At 39.8% G+C, this 12,231-nt stretch overlaps 1 protein-coding gene across 6 annotated transcripts in view; it reads left to right on the forward strand.

Moving 5' to 3' along the window:
- The window catches only part of ATRAD17 (RADIATION SENSITIVE 17), a 135,145-nt gene that overhangs the window by 92,319 nt on the left and 30,595 nt on the right, over nt 1-12,231 (forward strand). The gene's annotated exons all lie outside the window — the stretch shown is intronic.

Here is a 12,231-nt window from a genome sequence, read left to right on the forward strand (position 1 = left end):
AGGGTCCAATCAGCTGGCCAATGTTGTTGAACATTCTGAGACAAAGGAGTCTGTGTTCTATGCTTTTATGGCTAAAAGTCCTTCCGATTCAACCCGATCCTCTGCTTGGTATATTGACTCTGGTGCTTCACGCCATTTCTCTCATCGACGTGACTGGTTTACGAATTTCTATCCATACAACGATTCAGTTGTGTTTGGCGAAGGAGAGGAGTTCAAACTTATTGGTAGAGGAAATGTTCAAATACAATTTGGTGGGTGTCAACTCATCTTTCTCAATGTCAGCTATGTTCTTGGTATGGCACTCAATCTTCTCTTTGTGAGTCAGATCATGAGAAATTCTCCTCAGTTGGATGTGGTGTTCAGTGCCCACAAATGCTCTGCTACTGATCGAGAGACTCGTCTTACTATTGCTACTACTCTAGAGGATCATGGCCTATATTGGCTTACTGACACTGGTGATTCTCCTGAAATAGCTATGGCAGCTCGTGATTTATCTCTCAGCACTTTGTGGCATCAGAGATATGGACATCTCAACATCCAGTATCTCTCTCAGCTATCTCGGGAGGAACTTGTTTTTGGACTACCTTCGATTCAGCCGCAACATCTTGGAGTATGTGACCCCTGTCAAGCTGGCAAACAACATTGGAGTTCCTTCAAAGATGGAGATTCTTGGCGTGCCTCTCAGGTACTTCAATTACTTCATGCTGATATTTGTGATCCTATGAATACATCTTCAGTTATTGGTTGCAAATATTTTTTGCTTATTGTTGATGATTTCAGTAGAAAAATGTGGGTGTACTTTCTTAAACAAAAATCAGATGCACTTAGTACATTTCAGAATTTTAAGTTGGTTGAAAACGAGTTTCGTTGTAGTATCATTTTGCTTAGAATAGATAATGGGGGGAATTTTGTTCTCATGCATTCTCCGGTTTTTGTGTTGAACATGGCATCAAGCGCCAATCCACCACACCTTACACTCCTCAGTAAAACAGTGTTGTTGAGCGTTGCAATCGTACGATTGTTGAGAAGGCTCGTTCTATGTTACAACACAGGAGTGTTACTAATAAGTATTGGGTAGAAGTAGTATTTATTGCTGTCTACCTTCTAAATCGTTCCCCTACTCAGGCTATCAAGAACAAAACTTCCAAAGAAATGTGGTTTGGTTGTAAGCCCAAGATCAACCACTTGAAGATTTTTGGCTCTCTTGCCTATGTCTGGACTCCTGATGCTAAATGTTCCGAATTAGATTCCAAGACTCAAAGACTCATGATGACAGGTTATAGTGACAACCATAAGGCCTACAAATTGATAGATATTGACACTGATCATCTTATCTTTAGTCATGATGTTGTTTTTGATGAAACTCGAGGACCATTTCTGTCCTCTTTTGAGCAATGTTCTGAGGAACAACCTCACAGTGTTCCCCTTCCTTTAGCACCTTCTGATGGGCATAATGATATAGATAATGCCTGCCCTGGGACAACTAATGTTGATCCTATTGAGACTCCTGAGAATGATCCTCCTCCCGTTGTTGCTCCTGAAACTCTTCCAGCTCCTCCAGAGGTCAGCTCTTCTACTCTTCGACCCAAATGGTGGGTTAAAACTATTAGTGATCTAAGGGATGATGAGCTCATCGAAGGTAGAGTTTCTCAAAATAAGTGCAAACAAACAGTTAACTTTGCTCTTATGGCTAACATTCATAGTGTTTATGAGCCCCAGACTTATTCCAAGGCTAAAGGTATTCCTAAATGGGAACAGGCTATGGAAGTTGAACTTTAGAGCATTCAAAAAAATCAAACTTGGGTTCTTTTTGATCTTCTTGTAGGGAAGAAGCCCGATAGCTGCAGATGGATATACAAGGTCAAATATAAAGTTGATGGCACCTTAGACAAGTATAAGGCTCGTCTTGTTGCTCGAGGGTTCTCACAAAGGGAAGGTATTGACTCTGAGGAGACTTTTTCTCCTACAGCTAAAATGAGTATCATATGGCTTGTTCTTGCTCTAGTAGCTTAGTTCGGTTGGAAAGTTCATCAGATGGATGTTAAGAGTGCTTTTTTGAATGGTAACTTACAGGAAGAGGTCTACATGATGCAACCTTTTGGATTTAAGGTTGCTGGTCAGGAACACAAAGTCTGTAAACTTGTCAAAGCTCTCTATGGTTTGAAACAAACTCCTCGGGCTTGGTACATGAAAATTGATAAATGTTTAACCGACCATGGTTTTTAGTAGAGTCCATCGGATTCAAACCTATATATCAAACATGTAGGTGATGATGTCTTGTTTATCGTTGTTTATGTCGATGATTTGATCATCACTAGAAGTTCAACACATTTGATCACGGAAATCAAACAAGATTTGTGTAGCACTTTTGATATGACAGATTTAGGACTCTTGCACTATTTTCTTGGAATTGAGGTTTGGCAGACTGAACACAATATCTTCTTTCTCAGTCCAAGTATGCTAGAAGTCTTTTGGACAAGTTCAGAATGCAGGATTGCAAACCTGCTCTCACTCCTATGGAACCCGGGCTCAAATTATCTGCTCAGTCTGATTCACCTGTTGTAGATGAATCCTTGTTTAGACAACTTGTGGGTAGTCTTATTTTTCTTATTGCCACCAGACCTGACATTAGTTTTACTATAAGCTATGTCTCCCACTTTATGACAGCATTGAAGACTGATCATTGGACCGATGCAAAGCGTGTCCTGCGCTATGTGAGTGGTACTCTTGATTATGGTCTTCTATACACTCAGAAGTCTGATTCTACACTATGTGGCTACACAGATTCAGATTGGGCTGGCTCTGTTGACGATTGTAAGTCTATCGCCTGATATGTGTTTAATTTAGGCTCTGTTGCTGTGACATGGACTAGTAAGAAGCAATAGGTGGTGGCCCTGTCTTCGACTGAAGCAGAGTATCGGGGAGCAGTTAAGGCAACTTGTGAGGCAGTTCGGCTTCAGCGGATGCTTGCAGATATGCATGTTCCTTAGTTAGGACCGACTCCTATATTCTGTGATAATCAGTTAGTACTCAAACTGGCAAAGAATCTAGTCTTCCATGAACGAACCAAACATCTTGAAACACATTGTCATTACATTCGTCGGTTGAAGACAAATCTATTCAGGTGTTGTATGTTCCCACCTTAGAGCAGTCTGCTGATATCTTCACCAAGTCTCCTAGCTTTGATAAATTTGTAAAATTTAGGGAGGCTATTAGTGTTATTGATAGATTAAGCATTATGGGAGGGTATTAGAATATTTCTAATAATGCTCTATCTGATAAGTAGGAGATAATTTCCACAGCAAGTCAATTTGTGATATTGCTATCAGGATTTAACTGTGTAATTTTGAGTCAAACTCATTGACCCATGTTTCATGATTAGTGATTCAACATGAATCCATCTCTCATGAGAATAAATGGAACACTTAGCACTCATTGGATCTAGGTGATGCTCACAGGGGTGAAGCACTGGGACTTCTCGGGAGGTCACCCATCCCAGTACTACTCCAGCCTGAGCGCGCTTAACTACGGAGTTTCCTCCATGGTAAAACCCAAAGCTTGCAACCCCATTTGCAAAACCTTCACCAAGTGTTGTGCCTTGTGAACCATTCATTAGAAAGCCCCCCCGTAGTTAAGCGCGCTCAGGCTGGAGTAGTACTGGGATGGGTGACCTCCCGGGAAGTCCCGGTGCTTCACCCCTGTGAGCATCACCTAGATCCAATGAGTGCTAAGTGTTCCATTTATTCTCATGAGAGATGGATTCATGTTGAATCACTAATCATGAAACATGGGTCAATGAGTTTGACTCAAAATTACACAGTTAAATCCTGATAGCAATATCACAAAATGCTCTATCTATCATGTGTAGATAGTTTCTATTTTTTTGTTAGTTTCTATTTTCTGTATATACATTTTGTATATATGAGCTTGTAAGCTCGTTGTGTTTCATTCATTGATTATTCAATAGATATAATAATCTTTCGATTGTTTTACATGAGAGGGAGACAAGAGAAAAAGAAGACAAGGAAACCCTTCACTGACGAGTAATTAATGCCAAATCTTTTGAATAAAGACAAAAGTCAGAAGGAGCATGTAGACGAGGTTGAGGCCATTGAGAGGGCCCAAAGACTAGAGGAATAAGTGGAGTGTCGAAGAAGACTGAGAAGACTTGCCGAGGGATAGCTGGAGGGAAGGTTTTTCCAAAAGGAACCAAGTAGGTGCCACAACGAGTGAACAAGTTGGAGACGTAGGGTATGGTATGAAAGGAGGGTATTGTATTGACAACGATAAAGGAAATGACACAGAAGTAAACCACAACAAACTACTAGAAGAAACTAGAAACTTATTGGGAAACCTCACACTCACATCGAGGGAGAAGGCAAGTGCGGCCCATGGAAGAGGAGAAGAGGTCAAGGACAATAGTACAAGGGATACTGGTGCAATCACAAGTATCAAAGAGACATGGGCACAGTAGACAGAGCAACTCATCCGACTCTAACACGTTTAGATTAGTAACACACACAACACCAATGGTAATCAAAACTATCATGATGTCTCAAAAACAAAAGTTGCCAAAATTTATAGGTGATAGGAAGGAAGACCCCATGCGACATCGTAAAACCATTGGGTTCGTGAATGGGGTGACAAGCTAGGGTGAATAGGCCACACTATTTCTTCTAGCCTTGTTTCATGAAGTTGCCATAAATTGGTACTCTGATGTTGACAAACTAAAGTCACCACGTGCATAGACTTGAAAAAGGAATTCCAAAACAAATTCCAACTGCTACGAGATGACAATGAGATCATGGCATAAATATACAATATGCAGTAGGTCAAAGATGAGATTGTCATAGCATATGGTCAGTGATTAAAGGAATTGTTGGGAAAGATGGATAGCCAACTAGCTAATGGTATGAAGAAACGATGGCTCATTGAAGAGTCAAAACCCTCCTTGAAACAGATGATTGAGATTGTTCCCTTGTGCTTGTATGCAGAGGCACAACAAGGAAATGAACTTGGAGAGCGAGAACAAAATTGCCAAAAAAAAAGAAGCATGTGCCATTTGAGGATGACAATTCCTCCGAACAAAGCAATGATGAGGATACCAACAAGAGTGTTCAAGCCCTTCAAAAGGATATGCTGAGAATGATGTGAGCATTCAAATCAGTGAAGGGTAGTATGAGTAGAAATGGGGACGATGATTTGTGAAGACCGAGCGCAAGGAGGGCCATGCCAAGGGCACATACTCGAACAACTCCTATGATATTTGCTAGATTATGGGACATTCCACAAAGGAATGCCCATATAACATAAAAAGTTGAGGTTAACAAGTGATATTCGCAGAAGAGCCGTCCACATCTACAATTATGGCCAAACCTCAACTGAATAACTCCACGACATCATCTTGCGGCTATCGGAACAATTGGCATGGAGGAAGGAATAATAATTATAACAATAAAATTAATAGCCAGAGTCACATCCAGTATGATGCAAAAGGATGACAAATGATCCAATGGTGCACATGCAATCAATGGGGACATTCTTCCTATGAGTATTTGAGGTAAGAAACACGATAACTCTTGTGCAGATGTTGTGGACTAGGGGACCATGAGGACACCAGTTGTGCAAAGCCGAGTGTTAATTTGTTGAACATTGAGAAGGCAAGCACAAAGGAAGTGGTGTTTGCAATCACTTGTGTGCAAGCAAAGAAGGCCACATACCTAGACCCACGTATGAAGAAGTAGAGAGTATGGGATGCCAAGGTGGACATTGAGAAAGAATTAATGGCCAAAAGGAGGGAAACACATGAAATGGTGAGCACCTTACTATGAACGTAGGTTGAACAAAACATTTAATGAAAAATGATGTAGATGGAAGGGCCATTGAAACTCAAAGATCTCTTGGAAACAATATCACAATTATACATGACACTTTCTAAACACAGTGTCAGTCCCAAACTGTAGGATGCACTATGCAGATCATACAGAGGATTATGTTAGCCCTTCAATAGGTTCGATGTTGGCGGTCAACAATGGTAGACACTCTGGGATGGTGGAGATGGGCATCCTCAATACCATCCTAGTAGACACCATTGTAGACAAAGTGTTTTACATCAACGTGCTACTCGAGGACATTATGGCCATTGCACTACTCGAGGACACTGTGACCACCAACTTTTCACTTGGTGGGTGTGGACCAACATGACATCAAGCTGATTTGGAGGTTGATGGTGCAAAGTGTAATGATTGGCACTCAGTTGTTTGTGTTGGACTTTGTGGTAATCCCACTCAAGAAGAAGGGCTACAATGCAATCCTCGACAGAGGGTGGTTGGTTGCAGCAAAGGTGAACCAAAATTGGAAAAGAAACACCCTATCGATGGAGAAAGGAAGGAGAAAGTACACGATTGATCTCAAAATGTAGATGGTAAGCGGGGATTTGGCATCCTCATCTAAAGGAGGTACGAATGGGAGAGATGACGGGATGCAGTGGATGAAACCCAATGAGGAAGGTACTTGGAACTAGAGGGCTACTAAGAGGATGATCTAGATTCATTGATTGGACTCTTCCATTGCCAAATGGAAGATTATGAATTGTAACATTTTGACATACTCCAGGTAGAGTAAGGGTTGGAGAAGGACTTGTTTCCACTAGCACACAGAGTATACTGAAGGAGAGGCCTGAGTAAATGAGACACTTGCACACCAGTTTGACATGGAGAAGCCAATTCAATACGAAGAGCCCTTATTACAAATAACAAACCTTTTTGATGAGGCAAATCCAAGAAACAACCTAGTGTGGGATGATTGTGATCCAGTCTTAAAAGCTGCTATGATCAAAATCTTTATGGAGTGTAAAAGATGTGTTTGCTTGGACATATAAAGATCTCAAGGGAGTATCGTTGGATTTATATGTGCACTGTATCCCTTTGGTACCTGAAGCCATACTGGTTTGAAAGAGACCGTACTAGATGAACAAGAATTATGCCACACAAGTCAATGAAGAGATAGAATACATGTTGGATACAAGTATCATTTTTAGAGTGCAAACAAGTGAATGGGTCTCCCATAGTTATATTGTTGAAGGAGGTGAACTAAATACGCATATAGGTAGGTTTCAAAGGCCTCAATGTGGTCACCATCAAAGACCTTCAAAGAGGTGGTAGGACATGAAATCTATTTAGTTATGGATGGATTTTCAAGTTACAGTTAGATATCCATCCTTGAGGAGGATAAATTGAAGACAATGTTCTTGGTGGAGTACAATGTCTACACATATAATGGGATGCCCTTTGGACTCTATAATGCGCTAGCGTCATTCCAGAGGATAATCCTACACATATTTGATAAAATGTCTATTGGAAATTTCAAAGCATTTTTGGATGATTGCTTCGTCTATAGTTCACAAGACATACACTTGATAGCTCTTTGAGAGTGCATGTAGAGATGTAGAAAAGCGAGATTGCCACTCAACCCCAAGTAATGCAGGTTCATGGTGCCATAGGGGAAGTTACTAGGGCATATTGTGTGTAAGGCAAGACTAAAGATAGACTTGGAAAAAGTACAGGTGATTGTAGAGATGAAAGCTTCGATGGACATTGCAAGGGTAAAGTCGTTCCTTGGGCATAACATGAGATTTATAATTTTTTTCGCCCAAGTATTGAACCTATTTGATAAGTGACATGGAAGAGAGAGCTACACACCTAGGGGATGACACAGGAGGAAACTTTTCAAGATTAAAGGCGAGGCTGGTAGGTGTGCCAATGCTAGCATAACCGAATTGGGACAAGGAGTTTTATGTACACGTGGATGCATTCAACTTTGCAATTGGAGCCACATTGGCGCAGGTGTGAGCTCATGTGTTGGACTACCCAGAGTACTTTGCGAATAGGCTTCTGTCTAAGGCAAAGAAGAACTACAACACAACAAAAAAGGAGGCTCTTGGAATGGTGTATGCCCTTCAAAATTTCCACACTATTTGTTGGTGACGCCATTCACCTTCTATGTGGACCACGAGGCATTAATGTACCTAGTCAAAAAACCCATCATCTAGGGGAGAGTGAGAAGATAGTTGTTGTTGCAGGAGTTTATGTTACCATCATTGTATGGTTGGGGAAGAGCCAAGTAGTTGCCGACCAGCTCTCCATTATCAAGTCCAGAGAACCACCAGAGGGAGTGAACAATGACTTCTTGGACGCATACTTGTTTTGTATTGTAGGATTGCCAATGTGGTACACAAGTATTGGTAATAAAGGTCTACATCCCAATCCCCAAGGGATATGTCACCTTGTAAAAGAAGGAAATTGGTCCTTAAGACTAGGATGTTTCGATTGATTAATGGGCTACTATACAAGATGGGATCGATTGGGTGTTATGAAGGTGTGTCGTGGTGGAAGAAGTCCCCAACACCCTTTCGGAGGCACATGAAGGCTCAATCGATGTACACATGGAACTAGACATGACAATGAGGAAGGTGTTGCTTGTAGGTTTTTGGTGGCCTACACTATACAACAATGCTAGGGAATGGGTTATGGGTTGTGGCATGTGTCTAAGGGCCAAGAAACCATTAAAGGACTTTATGTGAATCCCTTACATGCACAAGAGCTATTTGAGTGATGGGGATTAGACTTCGTTGGGCCACTAAAGGCTAGTAGAGCTATATGATGCCGATACATTGTAGTCACAATGGAATTCCTCACCAAGTGGTGGGAGGCGTGAGCCTTGCTTGGCAACTTTGCATTAGGTACAACCAAGTTCATTTATGAACAAATTTTAACAAGATACAGTATTCCAATACAATCAACAAGTGACCGAGAGGGCCACTTTGTAAATCATGTCATCCAGTTGCTCACCATAGAATTCAAAATTTTTCATTCCTTGTCAAGTCCCTATTATGTGCGAGTGAATGGCTAGGCCTAAGCCACAAACAAAATATTGGTGTGCGTAATCTACAAATCATGTGGGGTGGAGAAGGAAGATTGAGAAGAGAACTTACCATCTGTACTATGGGCCTACCACACACATGCAAAGTAGCCAGCAACCAAACACCATTTCAATTAATGTGAGGCCAAGTAGCTATTGTACCTACAAAATTTAAGGTGTTGAGCCTACAGATAGTAATTGAGAATAGGCTAGGTGATATGGAAAACCTCAGGAAAAGGTTATATGCCTTAAATAAGCTGGATGAGCATTAGATGATGGTGCAGTGGGTGACAGAGGTAGCTCAATAGAGGAGGAAGTTATGGCATGTCAAACATTTTAAGGTCGATGTGGTTCACTTGAGGGCAATTGGTTTTGAAGTATAATGCTTGAAATGAAATCAAATTAGGGAAATTCAAAGTTTAGTGTCTTAGTCCCTACAAGGTTTGAGAGGTTGGAGAAATTGGGGCGATCAAGTTATGGACACTTGAGGGACAAGATGCCCCAGATATAGTAAGCAGGTTGAAGTTGAAGCCCTACCACAAAAGGTGAAGGTGGGAGGAAGGGCGCCTAGGCTAGTGGAATGAGGTGTTGCCTAGGGAAAAATCTATCATAATTAAAAATAAATAAAAAAAGGAGAACTCATGGTTGTTTGGCTACCCTAGTGCACGGTTAGTAGTGACCAGCGTGTTGGTTCCCAAAAGCACATATTGGAAATCCAGGAGTTTTGCTAGTTTCTCCAATAGGATTACTCAATTAGTTTTGGCCAAGGAACAAGAATAATCCCAACGCCCCTGCACTTCAGGCTTTACTAAACCTAGGCAGGTAAACCTTCCTTAAACCCTTATCACTTGGTTCAACAGTTTTATATAGTGAATTTAAACTTCAGCAAAATCTTTAAAACCTATTCAGGTTGAAATTATATAAATGTTTTGATATAATTGAACGTTTATATTGATGCTTGCAAGAAGGAAATACACAAAAGAATTTCTCACTTCAACTATAAATCCAATAATTGTATTTCAATGATTCAAAGACCAATGCCTTGTTTGTTCAGGCAATAGAGTTCACAATGAAGATTACTGTGTACAACTTTATGAGACAATATACTTTAAAATATCATTAGTGATTCTTGTGCTTTAAATGCAGAAGACAAATCACCTAGGCAACTCAATGCTAGTCCAAAAGGATTCTAGCTTCTTTGGTGGGAAGCCCAATTAGACAGAGATGAGGAAACACATATTTTCACACTATCTCTGATTATCATAAAAGAATGCTTTGACAAATTTAATACATGAGCATTGTCAGAAATAATCCAATAATTGCTTTATTGATCACAAAGGAAAAATCTGAATTGTAATTTATCTCTTTGCCTTGAATAAAAACAAAGAACTTTTATTTAGAGCTCAGTTGAGTTAGAGGAGTTGAGGGATGCTCTCATTTTTCATTTCGGGCTAAAATTTTGGGCTCTAAGAATCTTGGAGGGAGCGTCTATTTATAGTAAGTCACTCCATTAGGTTCATTCATCGTCTTTCTTCATCGAGATCACTTGGGTACTGTCAGATTTCAATTCTGATTTTTTTTAGTTATTTTAGCAAGACGGGTGAATTATTGTTATTATTCATCTAAATATGTTGAGGTTGCTATTTTGTTGGTGTTTAATGTTGTTCACCTTTGTATCAAAGCTCGTTGGAATTGGGATGAAATTTTTTAAATTGTGGACACAAGAAATAATGGCTGTGTGTGTCAAGATACTATGTTATGGTGGAAAAGGTCATTTTTGGAGCCAAAAGCAATTAATAAATTATATTATAATTACACTTATTTTATATTTTAATGTTGTTTGGAGGAAGCTTTTTAAGTGAAGTTCATTTGGGAAATTGTGCCATTTGGAGATTATAAATATGAGGCCATTTGATGGAAAAGGCATCTGATTGAATATTTATTTGCTTTTTTTTATCTTGGTGACATATTCTGAAGTTCTGATTTATGTGCCCTTGCTGAAGTATAAGGGTTATTAATTTTGAGAATAATTATTGTCTTCCTGTAGCTGTGTTCACTGTGGTTGGAAGAAGTTAATGGTGAGTATTCAATTCTCTACTGTGGCATATTGTTTATGAGAAGTTGGAGTTTGTGGCCTTGGTGGAATTTAACAATGTTGCTGTGATTATATTCTACCTGCATTTAATAGTTGGAAGGTGATAGTGTTCACAATTGGGCTGTTGTGCATCATTAGAGGCAGCGTGGAGGGTTGTATGTGCCTGGAGACCACCCTTATATGATCTGCATCCATTTACCATAAGCCTATAGGCAAGTGCAGGTGTTTTTGAGGGGCTGCGGCTATAAGTTTAGGGCTGCGTTTCATAAATTCAGGCTTGTGGCTATCCTTCCTGGGCTGCATTTGGATTATGCAGGGTATGCATTAATTATTTGGAGCTGCATTTGGATTACACGAAGGCTGTGATTTGCTTAGTGACCAATGTTGCTGTTTGATTACTTCCAGGTTCATTTGCTTATGTAAATTGTAATGAGAATAATAAATTTGCAGATTAGTTGCTCTCTTTCAGTAGTCAGTATTGTAGTTGGTAATTTATAATTTGCTGTATCACAGTAATATCAAAGTTCGTTGGCAAAGTGTTTGACGAAATGTCAAACAATTGAATAGTTAGGAAAACTGGAGTTAGACAACTCCATAACCGGTTGAGGGTTATTACATTAGTTGAATAGTCACATCTTTTCCAAAATATTATTTATGTTTTTGTTAGAGTAATGATGTGGCTTAAAGATATCATGATTTGTATGGAATAAGGATATACACAACTCTACAATGTATTCTGGAATAACCATCAATCAGATATCTTGTACACATCTTTACACTCTATGTTGAACATCAGGTTCTTAATAAATTGTGCACATCATGTCAGGCATGTCGTGGCTTCCGAACAGTCTCTCTTTATAGTGTCACCATAATGATTGAACTGCTTGGTGTTCTTTGAAATTAGTAAAATTCTATCTGCTTTGTGGTAAAGGATTCTCAAGGAGATCTTGATCATCACCTAGTGACTAGCACTGATGGATATTTATTTTTACTTTTCGTTGCTTGCACTATTAAGATCACACACATACTTCAAAGTGTCAGGCACAATACATCTTCTGCCAATATGATCGCAAGCTCAACATAACATCTCGTTCACCTCTGTATTGGACTTTGAATCAAAGCTGGAGATTTGGGAGAAACTCAAACTATATCAAAGCTTTGGTATAATTTAGCAACTAATTGTTTTGTTTCTGCTTTGTTCAATACTTTCATTTTGT

This window comes from Cupressus sempervirens, chromosome 5, assembly GCF_028749045.1.
Source record: "Cupressus sempervirens isolate cs-2001-9-10 chromosome 5, ASM2874904v1, whole genome shotgun sequence".
Taxonomy (NCBI): domain Eukaryota; kingdom Viridiplantae; phylum Streptophyta; class Pinopsida; order Cupressales; family Cupressaceae; genus Cupressus; species Cupressus sempervirens.